This window comes from Salvelinus alpinus, chromosome 5 (assembly GCF_045679555.1).
Source record: "Salvelinus alpinus chromosome 5, SLU_Salpinus.1, whole genome shotgun sequence".
In the NCBI taxonomy this organism is placed as follows: domain Eukaryota; kingdom Metazoa; phylum Chordata; class Actinopteri; order Salmoniformes; family Salmonidae; genus Salvelinus; species Salvelinus alpinus.
The window spans coordinates 53,825,208-53,839,753 of NC_092090.1; the positions used below are offsets into that span (position 1 = coordinate 53,825,208).

At 42.0% G+C, this 14,546-nt stretch overlaps 1 protein-coding gene across 15 annotated transcripts in view; it reads right to left on the reverse strand.

Annotated features, from left to right (window-relative positions):
- LOC139576327 (dematin-like) overlaps positions 1–13,921 on the reverse strand; it is a 125,968-nt gene extending 112,047 nt beyond the window's left edge. For 2 of the 15 annotated variants that reach the window (XR_011675093.1, XM_071402307.1), the window contains exon 1: positions 13,658–13,910. The gene's annotated coding sequence lies outside the window, so the exon portion shown is untranslated. Of the gene's footprint in view, positions 1–952; positions 977–13,657 lie in introns of those variants that run through there. The other 13 variants (XM_071402302.1, XM_071402303.1, XM_071402300.1 and 10 more) reach the window with 10 other exon arrangements.
- Positions 13,922–14,546: the final 625 nt, after the last annotated feature.

Sequence of the window (14,546 nt, forward strand, 5' to 3'; positions counted from 1 at the left end):
CTGGTCAGCATGCACTGCGCCCAGCCCGCCACAGGAGTCACTAGAGCACGGTGGGACAAGGACATCCCGGCCAGCCAAACCCTCCATAACCCAGACGACGCTGGGCCAATTGTGCGCAAGCCCCATGGGCCTCCCGGTCGCGGCCGGCTGTGACAGAGCCTGGGCTCAAACCCAGAATCTCTGATGGCACAGCTAGCACTGCGATGCAGTGCCATAGACCACTGCGCCACTTGGGAGGCCCTTTGTGATTGTTATTCACATGTTAAAATGCATATCTGATTCTCACGTGAAAGTTTTTAACATGTGAAACCGCAAATTTCACATGTGAAACTGCAATTCGCATGCGAGTCGAAAACATGTTATTCTCAACAGTTGTGAAAAGGTGGGGTTAACATGTGAAAAAATAATTTAAAAAATAATTAAAATATGTTTTTTACATGTGAAATAATTTCAGCTCAACATGTGAAAACAGCTATTTTCACATGTGAAACTGCAAATGTTGCTTTTTTTTGTAAGGGTATCCACATCCCCCTTCTGGCACACCTCTGTGAAGCATTGGGTGCTGTTGTGGTGATATCCTGTAGGTCTGATGGTGTTCTGATTGGAGGTTAACTTTACAGTATCCTATTAGTCAACCACTCAGATTTTCAATCCAAACAACTAAGATGTTATAAAAGCGTATTAGATTCATTTTCTCTTTCTCTTTGTTCCTCACCTGCTCTGGTGAGATACACGATGGCTAGGCTATGACTTCTCTCTTTCTCTCCCTCTCTGATCATGGCTAGATTAATAACGCCTTGTAATGCTGGTATTGCCTTCTAACTTATGCTTCATTCATGCCTTGTATAAGGTAATCATTTATTTTTTACAATTATATTAAATATCTGCCTTTGATACAGTATATTCAACTCTTAGACCTTTCTTGATACTGTAGTTTATTCCTGTAACTCACCAATGGTTCAGCTCAAGGGTTAAAACCAGTTCAGGACACCGAACCGGAAACTGGAAAATCAAAAAATGATTTGAGGAACAAAACCTGAACCGAAAACAAATATGATCTATACTGTTACAGAACAGAAACTTTATTGTAAAAGCATGGGAACTGGTTAATAATGATATTTTACGTTCCAGGCATTTTTTTCCAGTCCCACAAAAATCGCAACAAAGCGCCTATGCAAAGCCCTCACTCTTGTCACTCAAATGTATTCCAGCGTCTGCCTATCAACTGGAAGTCTTTGCCAGAGGGTGTGCGTGTGTGTGTAGGCTACCTTCCCCTCCCCTCTGAAGCATAGGTTACTGTAGCCTACTGACGACGTTACAAGAGTAATTCAGAAATTAGGGAGAGATGTTAAATTAGAGCAGAATGCATTGACTTTTTCAATGCTAGGTTAAGGATACTATAGTTATCACGTTTCACATTGGATTTATTAACTACAAAAAGGTAAGAAGTGTTTTTCATTCTAGTGCTGCTCTGCACACACAAGCTTGTTAGCTAGCTAGCTAACATTTGCTCTGGTACAACGTTAAACCAACTCAGAAGTTCAAGGACATTCAAAGATCCTCCATAGAAGCCGCTCCTCTGTAGGTATAATTATGTGGGCTTAATTCCGATAACGCATGTCATAACAAGATGCCCAGCACTTCATGAAATGCTTCATCCATCCTGTCTTGCTCTCTCCTCACCCTCAACTTCAGTTGCATCTCGCGGCCTACCCATTGTTGTCGTCTTAGCTGTTTACCCGTTGTTGTCTCACCCGTTGTTGTCTTAGCTCTCACAATCAACACCTGTGATTGCTTTATGTCTCTCTCTAATGTCAATATGCCTTGTATACGGTTGTTTAGGGCAGCTCTCATTGTTTTATTTTACTGCGAAGCCCCTAGTCCTGCTCAATATGCCTCAGATAGCCCCCTTGTCCCACCCCCCACACATGCGGAGACCGCACCTAGCTTAACTGGCGACTCCAGAGATGCAACCTCTCTCATTGTCACTCAATGCCTAGGTTTACCCCCATGGTACTCGCACCCTACCATACCCTTGTCTGTACACTATGCCCTGAATCTATCCTTCTGCGCCCAGAAATCGGCTCCTTTTACTCTCTGTTTCCCGAACGCACTAGACGACCAGTTCTTATAGCCTTTAGCCGAACCCTCATCCTACTCCTCCTCTGTTCTTCTGGTGATGTAGAGGTTAACCCAGGCCCTGTGTGTTCCCAGGCACTCTCATTTGTTTAATTCTGAAACCATAAAAGCCTTGGGTTCATGCATGTTAACATCAGAAGCCTCCTCCCTAAGTTTGTTTTATTCACTGCTTTAGCACACTCCGCCAACCCTGATGTCCTAGCAGTGTCTGAATCCTTGCTTAGGAAGCACACCAAAATTTCTGACATTTCCATCCCTAATTACAACATTTTCCATCAAGATAGAACTGCTAAAGGGGGCGGAGTTGCAATCTACTGTAAAGATAGCCTGCAGAGTTCTGTCATACTTTCCAGGTCTATGCCCAAACAGTTCGAGCTTCTACTTTTAAAGATCCATCTCACCAGAAATAAGTCCCTCACTGTTGCCGCTTGTTATAGACCCCCCTCAGCTCCCAGCTGTGCCCTGGACACCATATGTGAATTGATTGCCCCCCATCTATCATCAGAATTCGTACTGCTAAGTGACCTAAATTGGGATATGCTTAACACCCCGGCCGTCCTACAATCTGAGATAGATGGCCTCAATCGCACACAAACTATCAAGGAACCTACCAGGTACAAACCCAAATCCATAAACATGGACCCTCAAAGTTATCATCCTGACCAACTTGCCCTCTAAATACACCTCTGCTGTTTTCAACCAGGATCTCAGCGATCACTGCCTCATTGCCTGTTTCCGTTATGGGTCCACAGTCAAACAACTACCCCTCATCACTTTTAAACGCTCCCTAAAACACTTCTGCGAGCAGGCCTTTCTAATCGACCTGGCCCGGGTATCCTGGAAGGATATTGAACTCATCCCATCAGTAGACGATGCCTGGTTGTTCTATAAATGTGCTTTCCTCGCCATCTTACACTTGAAATCGGAAGTTTACATACACTTTGGTTGGAGTCATTAAAACACGTTTTCAACCACTCCACAAATTTCTTGTTAACAAACTATAGTTTCTGCAAGTCGGTAAGGACATTTACTTTGTGCATGACAAGTAACTTTTCCAACAATTGTTTACAGACAGTATATTTCACTTATCTGTATCACAATTCCAGTGGGTCAGAAGTTTACATACACTAAGTTGACTTTGCCTTTAAACAGCTTGGAAAATTCCAGAAAATATGTCATGGCTTTAGAAGCTTCTGATAGGCTAATTGACATAATTTGAGTCAATTGGAGGTGTAATCAGCCAAGACCTCAGAAAAACAATTGTAGACCTCCACAAGTCTTGATCATCCTTGGGAGCAATTTCCAAATGCCTGAAGGTACCACGGTCATCTGTACAAACAATAGTACGCAAGTATAAACACCATGGGACCACGCAGGCGGCGTACCGCTCAGGAAGGAGATGCGTTCTGTCTCCTAGAGATGAACGTACTTTGGTGCGAAAAGTGCAAATCAATCCCAGAACAACAGCAAAGGACCTTGTGAAGATGCTGGAGGAAACGGGTACAAAAGTATCTATATCCACAGTAAAATGAGTCCTATATCGACATAACCTGAAAGGCCGCTCAGCAAGGAAGAAGCCACTGCTCCAAAACTGCCATAAAAATATCCAGACTACGATTTGCAACTGCACATGGGGACAAAGATCGTAATCTTTGGAGAAATGTCCTCTGGTCTGATGAAACAAAAATAGAATTGTTTGGCCATAATGACCATCGTTATGTTTTGAGTAAAAAGGGGGAGGCTTGCAAGCCAAAGAACACCATCCCAACCGTGAAGCTTGGTGGTGGCAGCATCATGTTGTGGGGGTGTTTTGCTACAGGAAGGACTGGTGCACTTCACAAAATAGAGGGCATCATGAGGCAGGAAAAGTATGTGGCTATATTGAAGCAACATCTCAAGACATCAGTCAGGAAGTTAAAGCTTGGTCACAAATGGGTCTTCCAAATGGACAATGACCCCAAGCATACTTCCAAAGTTGTGGCAAAATGCGTAAGGACAACAAAGTCAAGGTATTGGCGTGGCCATCACAAAGCCCTGACCTCAATCCTATAGAAAAATTGTGGGCAGAAGTGAAAAAGCCTGTGCGAGCAAGGAGGCCTACAAACCTGACTCAGTTACACCAGTTCTGTCAGGAGGAATGGGCCAAAATTCACCCAACTTATTGTGGAAAGCTTGTGGAAGGCTACCCGAAACGTTTGACCCAAGTTAAACAATTTAAAGGCAATGCTACCAAATAGTAATTGAATGTAAGTAAACTTCTGACCCACTGGGAATGTGATGAAAGAAATAATTCTCTCTACTATTATTCTGACATTTCACATTCTTAAAATAAAGTGGTGATCCTAACTGACCTAAGACAGAGAATTGTTACGAGGATTAAATTGGAATTGAGAAAAACTGAGTTTAAATGTATTTGGCTAAGGTGTATGTAAACTTCCGACTTCAACTGTAAATAAGCATGCCCCTTTCAATTTTTTTTAGAACTAAGATCAGATATAGCCCTTGGTTCACTCCAGACTTGACTGCCCTTGACCAGCACAAAAACATCCTGTGGTGTACTGCACTAGCATCGAATAGTCCCCGCGATATGCAACTTTTCAGGGAAGTCAGGAACCAATACACACAGTCAGTTAGGAAAGCAAAGGCTAACTTTTTCAAACAGAGATGTGCATCCTGCAGCACTAATTCCAAAACGTTTTGGGAGTACCTCCTCCCAGCTGCCCACTGCACTGTCACCACTGACAAAATCCACGGTAATCGAGAATTACAATAAGCATTTCTCTACGGCTGGCCATGCTTTCCACCTGGCTACCACAACCCCGCCCAACAGTTCTGCACCCCCCGTAGCATCTGGAAGGAGTGCTTGTCAAGCGTTGTTTGGAAAATTGCAAAATCCTCAGACATGGTTTTGAATGCGGTCTGGCTCATGACATTCGCGCCCTTTAGCTCCTCCACCTCCACCTGCGTAAATTCCAAACTGTGTGTAAACTCCATTACATCCTTTCCATTCCATTAGATCACCAACTGTTTTGTTGGTAGAATCCATACAGAGTTGCAGGAAGGACTTCAAAGTTATTTTCCTGCAGATCTATTGTTGATCCAATAGTTCATGGAGTGTAGTGCTTGATACGTATTTCTCTTCCACATTGAGCTTCACAGCGTTTTTCTGTATAGTATTAGCCATGCTACAAGCTTGTTGTAAGCTAAAATTAGTTCGCAAACACAACCCACATCCGTCTCCCGAAAACAAGCTCCGCCAGTGAAATGGCAAATACACACAAGCAACACACACTTGATCACACATGCACCAGTACGATAAACAGAGAGAAACAGGAGAACTTGCTCTCTGTATGGATCCTGGCTGCACTTTACTAAACAAGCGGGAGATTATCAACTCACAAATTTCTGCTGTGGATACAAGCAGTATGCAGGGCAGTAAGCCAAAACATCGGTCAAAGATGCTTGGGAGAGACAGTGGTGGGAGCATTCGCTTACCCACTGTGGGTGCTGACATGTATAGTGTTGAATCATCTGCGTACATAGACACACAGGCTTTGTTTAATGCTAACGGTAGATCATTAGTAAATATAGAAAACAGTAAATGGCAATCCAGCTCCATTGTGGAATACCACACTTTACATGTTTTACGTTAGAGAAGCTTCCATTAATGAAACCCCCGGTGTTCTATTAGATAGATAACATCATCTCATATCATGGATAGAGAGCTAAGCTATAACACATAAATTTTTTCTATAACAAATTATTGTCAATAACATCGAAGGCTGCAGTGAAATATAACAATACATTTCCCGCAATCTTCTTATGTCAATTTATTTCAGCCAAGGATTAGTCATTTATGTCAGCACAGTACATATTGAGTGTTCTTCCCTATAAGCGTGCTGAATGTCAGTTGTTGAATTGTTCACAGAGAAATAGCATTGTATCTGGTCAAACACAATCTTTCCCATAAGTTTGCTAAGAACTGGCAGCAAGCTTATTGATCAGCAGTTAGAGAAAGGCAAAGGTAGCTTTACCATTTTTGGGTAGTGCAATGACATTAGCTTCACTCCAGGTCTGTGAACAAACACTTTTCTCCAGGCTCAGATTAAAGATGTGGCAAATAGGAGTGTTAATATAGCCTTCTACCATCCCTAATAGCTTTCCATCTAGTTTGTCAATACCAGGTGGTTTCTCATTATTGATGGACAGCAATAATTTTCCACTTCTCCCCACTAACTTTACAAAATTCTAAATCCCCATGCTTTTATTCCATTATTAGGACTTTTGCATGAATATGATGGCTCTTTATACATTAATTATTTTAAGGTTTGCAACAAATCGAGATATTTAATGAAATTGTCTATTCTGATTACTACATTTGTCGTCACATTGGACCACATGCTGACACACACTAATGACGGGCCGGCCGGCAGGCTACGAGGAGGCTTGCGCCCTCATGCCATTGACATTAAGGTTGACTCTCTCCGACAGGATGAAAACCACTACATTGACCATGGTCCTTTGCTAGTTTCGGACACTTTTACCATGATCCTTAAAGATATACTTCTCCTTAATGCAACCGCTGTGTCAGATTTCAAAAAAGCTTTACAGCGAAAGCACACCATGGAATAATCTGAGTACAGCGCTCAGAGACCAAAACAAGCCATACAGATACCCGCCATGTTGTGGAGTCAACAGAAGTCAGATATAGCATTATAAATAGCATTATAAATATCACCTTTGATGATCTTCATCGGAATACACTCCTAGGAATCCCAGTTCCACAATAAATGTTTGTTTTGTTCAATAAAGTCCACCATTTATGTCCAAATACCTCCTTTTTGTTTGCGGGTTTAGTTCACAAATCCAAATTCACAAGACGCGAGCACTAGGTCCAGAGGAAAAGTCAAAACAGTTCCATTACAGTTCGTAGAAACATGTCAAACGATGTATAGAATAAATCTTTATGATGTTTTTATCATAAATCTTCAATAATGTTTCAACCGGACAATTCCTTTGTCTTTAGAAATGAAAAGGAACAGAGCTCGTTCTCACGGCCGCGTGCCTGACTTAGCTCATGGCATTCTGCCAGACACCTGGTTCAAACAGCTCTTATTCGCTCCCCCTTCACAGTAGAAGCCTGAAACAAGGTTCTAAAGACTGTTGACATCTAGTGGAAGCCTTAGGAAGTGCAATCGGACCGAATGTACACTGTATCTTGGATAGGCAAAGACTTGAAAACCTACAAACCTCAGATTTCCCACTTCCTGGTTGGATTTTTTCTCAGGTTTTTGCCTGCCATATGTGTTCTGTTATACTCACAGACACCTTTCAAACAGTTTTAGAAACTTCAGAGTGTTTTCTATCCAAATCTAATACTATGCATATCTTAGCTTCTGGGCCTGAGTAGCAGGCAGTTTACTCTGGGCACGCATTTCATCCGAACGTGAAAATAGCGCCTCCAGCCATAAGAAGTTAATGATGTTTTTGGGAACATTCAGCCCTATTCAGCAATATAGCACACTTCAAATTGGGAGTTTTCCATAGAAATACACGGATGACGTCAGCGCTATCACTATCTACTTGTTTTAATGTCTATGGTTTAGTCACCATTTTTTTATTTACCAAATATATGCATGAGCAATGTCAGAGCAGCATAGACTGAGATACAGTTGTTGTCCTTGATGATCTTTTTGGCCTTCCTGTGACATCGGGTGCTGTAGGTGTCTTGGAGGGCAGGTAGTTTTCCCCCGGTGATGTGTTGTGCAGACCGCACCACCCTCTGGAAAGCCCTACGGTTATGGGTGGTGCAGTTGCCATACCAGGCAGTGATACAGCCCAACATTATGCTCTCAATTGTGCATCTGGGGGTGATCCCTCTGCTGTTCCCTGAAGTCCACAATCATCTCCTTTGTTTTGTTGACGTTGAGTGAGAGGTTATTTTCCTGGCACCACACTCAGAGCCCTCACCTCCTCCCTGTAGGTTGTCTCGTTGTTGTTGGTAATCAATCCTACTACTGTTGTGTTGTCTGCAAACTTGATGATTGAGTTGGAGGCGTGCATGGCCACACAGTCATGGGTGAACAGGGAGTACAGGAAAGGGCTGAGCACGCACCCTTGTGGGGCCCCAGTGTTGAGGATCAGTGTGGCGGATGTGTTGTTACCTACTCTTACCACCTGGGGGTGGCCCGTCAGGAAGTCCAGGATCCATTTGCAGAGGGAGGTGTTTATTCCCAGGGTCCTTAGCTTAGTAATGTGCTTTGAGGGCACTATGGTGTTGAATGCTGAGCTATAGTCAATGAATAGCATTCTCACATAGGTGTTCCATTTGTCCAGGTGGGAAAGGGCAGTGTGGAGTGCAATAGAGATTGCATCATCTGTGGATCTGTTGGGGTGGTATGGAAATTGGAGTTGGTCTAGGGTTTCTGGGATAATGGTGTTGATGTGAGCCATGACCAGCCTTTCAAAGCACTTCATGGCTACAGATGTGAGTGCTTCGGGTCGGTAGTCATTTAGGCAGGTTACCTTAGTGTTCTTGGGCTAAGGCACTATGGTGGTCTGCTTAAAACATGTTGGTATTACAGACTCAGACAGGGAGAGGTTGAAAATGCCAGTGGCGACCCAGCCAGCTAACGTTAGCTAGCTAACAGTACACGTTAACTTGACATTAGGTATATGGAGTTTTACTACACAATACATTTTTTTTCAGCGTTTGACACGATTACCTAAACATACTGACCATCTCCAATAGACAGACGCATGCTATATGGTAGACCAATCCAAACTCACCTCTCGGCATGTCCAGCCCACTCATTATCTCAGCCAATCATGGCTAGTGGGAAGGTTGCCCCCCCCCCTTTTTCTGTGGCTAAACCAACCAGGTTCGTAATTTAACTATTTTATTCATATTTACAGATGGCATACAAGTTTGATATTAAGGCACATGAAAGTTCACATGTTCGAGAAGGCATTTCTGCCAAAAAACACATTTCAATCAAAAAATATATTTTACGTTCAAACAGCTCTGCTGTGAAGTCGTGGCTTGCGACATACGCCTAGTTTCCTGAATCGAGTCACATATTTCATATCTGAGCTTGAGGCATCAACTATGTGACTGTCCCAATGGATTTAGCCTACAGTATACAGTACATAACCAGACAAATCTCTATGATAGAGGGGGCTGCTAGCAAGCAGGACTTTTCTGTGAAACTTGAGCTAAACACACTGTACATTATCCATAGCTACTATATGGGATGAGTGTGTTAATGATAGTTTAACGTGGAAATGAAACACTCAAATCAACCTATAACATTGCTTTACATGCCGATGCTAGGTAACCTTGTTGAATGTGACATTATGAAATACTTTTAGAACATAATATTAGACGTTTTTGAGTGCCTAGTACCAGCTTAGATAGATGTGGCCGCAGCCATATTGAAACAACGTCATGGGAATGCGTCCGCGCGCCTACTGTTCTCATGGCTTTTTGATAAAGAGTCTAATCAAGAAGTGAACAAACTAAAAGCTAATACTACCAATTTGAGAGGGAACAATAATAAAATACTCACAATCATGTTAACAAGCCTATATAGTCCGGTCAAAAATACACTTGCATACTTTTTTGAGCTCATTCAGCTGTATGCTACATTACAGTGATTTTCACATGGGCAGGGGCATCGGATCTACTGTTAAATGCATTATATCCACAATAACAAAGCAGTTAGCTAGAATAAAATAAATCTGTATAGTTCAGTCAAAAACCCACTTGCACATGTTTTTGTGTTCATTCAGTGAGCAAGTTCTAGCTGTTTTAAACATTACAGTAGTTTTGACATGGGCATTGGATCGTACTGTGTTAACTAGCTTTTTGGATAACTTTGACTAACAGCAAACAAGGTTATTAAGCTAACTGCATGGTAAAACCAACAATAATAAAGTCACTTTTACAGGAAGATTGTGTAAACTATGCATAAAATACTATTCAATATAATTTGCAGTGAGGGACTTAAAATGTGCCAAACCTGGGAGAGGATAGCTAGCTAGCTGGGCTAGAAAAAGCTGTCTAGAAAAATGAGTATTCAGTCAATGCAAGTTAGAGTTAGCTACAGATATGTAGGTTTGAGAATAGTGTCCACTCCTATTAAATCAATTGCAGCTAGTTGTGAGACTTACCAAATTATGCTGCCAATGTCCATAGTGAAATCAATAATTTATAGTAAAATCCTGCACTGTAGCAAGCTGTTCTGCTAACGTCACTAGCTAGCAAAATATCCATCAATGATAGCTGAGCTTGCCGTGGTTTTGGACTAGCTGGCTAGCTAGTGCTATGATAGCCCACCTTGCACAATATATTTTTGGGGGGAAATGTATTGTTCATGCGATGTTACCTGGCTAGTCTCTAACCAGGTAGCCATCTAAAAAAGCATTTATTTTCATATTCTAAACATTCTAAATGAGGCTACTAATACGTATTGTAATCTGGGCTGACTGTCAGACGAACCATTCAAGTGATATCACTGATGACACATTATCAAGATGGCGCAACGCAATAGTCAGATGAGGCGATCTTCAAAAGTTTTAACAGAAATTAGTTTTTTTTAGCAGTTTTAAGGGAAGGAACATGTTTCTTTATCTCATTTGGTTATCAAAATCAACTTAACTTGGGAGATCTATGCTAACAGTGGGATTTGAGCAAAGGAGGCTGAAATAGGAGCTACAGAAGGACGGGCTCGTCGTAATGGCTGGAATGTAATAAATGGAACAGTAGCAAACACATCAAACATATGGAAACCCCGTTTGACTCCATTCCATTAATTCCATTCCAGCCATTACAATGAGCCGGTCCTCCTATAGTTCCTCCCAACAGCCTCCTCTGGATTTGAGGCACTACTAGGGTCTGAATGGTTTGACTTGGCTTATGTTAGTGAAGCACAGGTGGATGGTTTTTCTTGGCAAAGGAGAAATGCTCATTAACAGGGATGTAAACAAATTTGTGTATGGAATATTTCTGGGATCTTTTATTTCAGTTCATGAAAACATGGGACCAATATTTTACATGTTGCGTTTATATTTTTGTTCCGTGTACTCCGTTTTTATAGTCATCATCTCATCTCTGCAAAGATTAGCAGAGATGAGATGATGACTTTACTCCCCATACTGTTCTGTCATCCTATTTAGCTAGGCTAGCTGCAGAGCTTCTGCAGCTAGCCAAATCTTTATTCTAGTTCTTCAAAGAAGATGAGGCATACTCATCTCTCTAGTCGTTATGTTGTGCACATTCCTCTATCATGCTGTCTATGCGGTCTGTGTGCTTAATGAGGTCGAATATTTGCTTAATGAAAACTACAACTCCCTTCAGCCCAGCATCCCACATAGTTCTTGAGTTAATTTCTCTCGTGAATTATTTGATTTCTCTCTAGAGAAATGGCGCGATGGGCTCACAAAAAAAAAACGAACCAATGTCGGTCAATTAGTTGTTTAATAACGGAGAAACTAAAAATGAAATGTTGGGTAATCACTCAGAACTACCTCTAGGCCTCTATGGAGAGACGATTTTGGAGCAGAGCCATGAAATAAAACACATCTAACATGTTATGGAACTGAAACTGCTCTGAAATAAGTGCAATACAATATACAACAATGAATCAAATACAAAGTAACTACCGGTATGCAACGGGTGTGGCTGAAATAGCCGAATCCACTAATTTGAAGGGGTGTCCACATACTTTTGTATATATAGTGTATTGGATTCTGCTATTTCAGCCACACCAGTTGCTGACAGGTGTATAAATTCGAGGACACCGCCATGCAATCTCCATAGACAAACATTGGCAGTAGAATGGCCGTACTGAAGAGCTTTCAACATGGCACCGTCATAAGATGCCACCTTTCCAACAATTCAGTTCATCAAATTTCTCCCCTGCTAGAGCTGCTCCGGTCAACTGTAAGTTCTGTTATTGTGAAGTGTAAACGTCTAGGAGCAACAACGGCTCAGCCGTGAAATGGTAAGGCCACACAAGCTCACAGAATTGGACCGCTGAGTGCTGAAGAGCGTAAAATTCGCCTGTCCTCAGCTGCAACACTAGTTCCAAACTGCCTCTGGAAGCAATGTCAGCACAATACCTTTTCTTCGGGAGCTTCATGAAATTAGTTTCCATGGCTGAGCAGCCGCACATAAGCATAAGATCACCATGCACAATAACAAGTGCCGGCTGGAGTGGTGTAAAGCTCACCGCCATTGGACTCAGTGGAAATGCGTTCTTTGGATTGATGAAGATGGAAGAATCTGGGTTTGGTGGATGCAAGAAGAATGCTACAGTACCTGCCCGAATGCATATTGCCAACTGTATCTTAACGCTACAGCATACATTGACATTCTAGTCGATTCTGTGCTTCCAACTTGCAGCAACAGTTTGGGAAAAGCCCTTTCCTGTTTCAATATGACAATGCCCCTGTGCACAAAGCGAGGTTCATACAGCAACGGTTTGTCGAGAGCGGTGTGGAAGAACTTGGTCTCCCGAGTGGCACAATGGTCTAAGATACTGCATCTCAGTGCTAGAGGTGTCACCACAGACACCTCTGGTTCAATTCCAGGCTGGATCACAACTGGCTGTGATTGGGAGTCCCATAGGGCGGTGCACAATTGGCCCAGTGTTGTTAGGAGTAGGCTGTCATTGTAAATAAGAATTTGTTCTTAACTGACTTGCCAAGTTAAATAATGGTTTAAAAAACTTGACTAGCCTACACAGAGCCCTCATCTCAACCCCATTGAGCACCTTGATGGGTGATTTGGAATGCCAAATGCGAGCCAGGTCAAATGGCCCAACATCAGTGCCTGACCTCACTAATTCTCTTGCCCATGATTTTGGACTGAGATGTTCGATGAGCAGGTGTCAACATACTTTTGGTCATGTAGTGTATAAGATAATGCATACATCTCAAATCAACTATATGCTTTTATAAAAAAGCAATTGAATGATTCAGAGCAAGAAGGCATGGCCCGGGATAAAAGCTCGGGTAAAAGCTGAAGCTTTCTAGTTGCTTCATAACATTATTTCAAGAGCCTGGCTAACCATTGAATGGGACCTGTACCGATCTCTCCATCGCTTATGTTGTTATGTAAAAGCATAGAAAATGTCTCGCATAATCCATCCATCCCCATGCACAACAGTACATCGACGATTCACGACTTTACATCGATTTACCATTGTCTATTTATTAGGTAAAAATTAGTAACATGAGTGATGTAAAATTAATGAATTATACCTATAAATTGTTGCATCTCCTATAGTAGGCTCTTTTAACATGTCTGCATGGTGTGCGTCTCGGCGACCTGTATGACAAGCAGCAGTATCCCATTAATCCGATACTGGGTACCACAATCCGCACCCAATGTCAGAATGACAATTCTGAGCTAAATGTAATGTCAGTCTCCTGCAAAATAATATGACAGACTATACTGGCTATGCATGATAGACACATTTGATATGGACACAAAACATAAAAAGCGCTCTCGCACCTGAAAATTGTCCTCTTCCAGATGATCAGTTTCCTTCCACAGTTTATTAAAGCAGACAAGTGTATTCCCTTTACATTAAATTGTATTACCAAAAAGCTACAAAAAAAATCGAAAGTTCTCGACGCAGTATTTTAATCTAACAATATTTCTGTCCAGCAACTCTGCCTGGCAGCGGGGACAAGCTGAGGCTGCTGTGACTGATAGCAAGCTAGTTTTTCGTTGCTCCCCCCTCGCACGGCTGGTCCAATCCACTTTCAGTAACGGGGGGATTTGCTGTAGCTGTAGTCTGAACATGACATCGCACTATGCTATTGGCATATGGCGCGTGCTTGAAATATCGACTGATCGTCACAAATAAATGTTGACTGATCGTCACAAATAAATGTCGAAATGGCAACTGTTGCGTAATGTATCCTTTCATACATTCTATCATTTGCTAAATATTTTCAACATTACACTGTGGGCCACAGGGCCAACACCATTAACAAAAAGGTAAACACCGAAGCAAAATAACCTCATGATATTAACACTTGATTTCTATCAAATAGGAGGTTCTTATATTTGTCCTGTTTCACTGAATGGACAAATGTGAGATGGAAATGTAATTTTTCATGTCACAACAACCTCTGAGAGACTGGGGTCAAGGCTAGGTATTAGCCATTACTGACAACAATCCTGGAATAATTAGGGTTAAGTGCCTTGGTCATTTTTCACCTTGTCAGCTCAGGGATTCAAACTAGCAACCTTTCAGTTACTGGCCCAAAGCTTTAACCACTAAGCTACCTGCCACCCAATGAGATTTATGTAATGCTCAGCTATATGTCCATGAGGTCAACATTACTTTGTTAGTTCACAACAATTGCTTTGGCAAAAGGTCCTTATAGATTTT